At 31.9% G+C, this 2,139-nt stretch overlaps 1 protein-coding gene across 9 annotated transcripts in view; it reads right to left on the bottom strand.

Moving 5' to 3' along the window:
* Positions 1–1,401: 1,401 nt before the first annotated feature.
* The window catches only part of st18 (ST18 C2H2C-type zinc finger transcription factor), a 72,438-nt gene continuing 71,700 nt past the window's right edge, over positions 1,402–2,139 (bottom strand). For all 9 annotated transcript variants that reach the window (XM_082184253.1, XM_082184254.1, XM_082184258.1 and 6 more), the window contains one exon: positions 1,402–2,139. This exon is cut by the window's right edge and continues 1,311 nt beyond it. The gene's annotated coding sequence lies outside the window, so the exon portion shown is untranslated.

Here is a 2,139-nt window from a genome sequence, read left to right as displayed (position 1 = left end):
ATGAGAAAATCACTTCAGGTGAAAAATGTATCAGAATATTGGGTGCCCAGGTTAACACATACAGCAGCAGTTTCATTTACATCTGTGTGAGTATTGGTGCATTTAAAACTTTAACTTTAAATAAAGTTAAACTCATTCCTATGCAGTATTTGCTAATGAGGACAGATAGTATTACAGTTTGCCCTGGAGTGGCTGTATTAGCCAAAGCCCAAAGACAGGCCAGCAGCATCTCTGCTTTTTTCCTCTGATATTTATGATATTTGTGAAACTCGCCATGAGACATGTTAACTGTGAGATTCAGTCGAGAGTGTATGGGTCAGGGTTAAAGTTAAGCGAAATCAAGAAAACACGGATCATTTAGTAATTGCTGGTTTTGTTTCTAGGTGACGTTCAACAGGAAAGCTGTACCTCATTTCAGATAATTAGATATAATTTGCATCATCATCAACGCATCAAAGGCAAGGATAAATTACTCTGATAATTATAAAAAGGTAATTACAAAGGGTAACAAACCGAACACCATATTAACAAGACACCGATTTCATATCAGGGCAACAGGCGAGGTGTCTCGAGAGGATCTTAAAATCTCTTTAATGATCAATTTCTCGTGATTTAACCAGTCAAACTGGTTAAAACTTATTTATTTACCCTTGTATTTGCTGAGACTGAAATCGTTGTCTTGTTATTTCTCTTTGTGGATTTAGTGTTTCGAATGCAGAAATGAAGGCCTGAAATATTTTGTGTTTCAAAGTTGCATCCATACGCCGCCATCTGCTGGTAGATATGAAAATATCTTGCAATGTCATGAAAAGTTGAGTAGCAACGTTTCAAATGTCACGCTGTTCAATAATATTTGCAAAATAATACATTGTAGAATTTTGGATTTGGTTTTGAGCTCTGATGTAGTTACAACAACACACACTGTGAGGAGCAAAAGTGTTTCCATATTTCATTCAGACATTTTTCCAATTTCTACAGTATATATGCAGTTTTATGAATTAAATAAGAGACTACATGGAATATATTTATACTTTTAAAAATATATTATAGCCAACTATATAGAAATATATAAAAGTTGCTGCCTTAAATTTTTAAGTACAACCAACTTGTATGTTTGTCATTTCAACTTAAATTATTCAACTGACTTAAAAAAGCTGAATCTTTTATAACTTGTAAAAAAAAAAAGTGTTGTCATAACTTATTTTGTCATATTTTTTTTTACAGTGCATGTGAAACCACCAAATGAACATTTATGTTAATTTGAACCTAAAATATTGATGGTGAGTAAAATAAGTTCAATGACATGTTAAATACACTCTGTATCAAGTAAATATTTTTTATACGAGCATTTATATAAATCATATTTTTATATGTGCCACTGTACAATGAGCGCTATGCAGATCATTTCAATAGTTTATTTCTACCATACACAAACTGTACAACACAGCGCAGTACTGCTTATGAAATTTTAAAAGTGTAAGGAAATCCTGATATACAAACTACTTGAACTAAAAAAACAAACATTTTTTTTAAAAACAAAAACAAACTAAATAATTTACAGTACCGTGTATTTTACTATTTTTTTCTTTCACACAAAAAAATTCATATCACATTACAAAACATCAAATACAAAAAAGGAAAAAAATAAATATTCCTCACAAAACTTCCTGAGCAAACAATCTGTGGTTTATAAATTAAAAATTAGCAATTACAAATCATTTAAACAGAAGTCATTCTAAATTATACAGTAATTTAGGATTTCAAACAAAAATGGATTCAGTACAATTCATTATGCTCATTTGGTCAGATAATATAGTGTTTTTATTTCCTCTGAATGACCTGTAAATTTGCTTAAACACAGTTTTTGACATCATCAATGGACAATGTAAAACTAGGCTAAACCTGCGCTGATCACACATTTGTGACCCGCTCAAAACAAACACTAAATAACAGAATAAAAGTGCAAAAGGGTACGTTTAGTGTTAGAGAAAGCTTTAAAAAGTGCCAGAACAAGGCCGTTTGTGATCGTAACACAGCAAATGCCTCCAATAAGAGCGCCGTGACCTCGGCCCTGCATTTCAACACTAAATCAAGTGTCATAATGGAAAGCTTACTCTCTATTGCAGTTGTTTAGCTGTT

This window comes from Leuciscus leuciscus (assembly GCF_965113295.1).
Source record: "Leuciscus leuciscus genome assembly, chromosome: 11".
NCBI lineage: Eukaryota > Metazoa > Chordata > Actinopteri > Cypriniformes > Leuciscidae > Leuciscus > Leuciscus leuciscus.
This window is presented reverse-complemented; position numbering and strand designations above follow the sequence as displayed.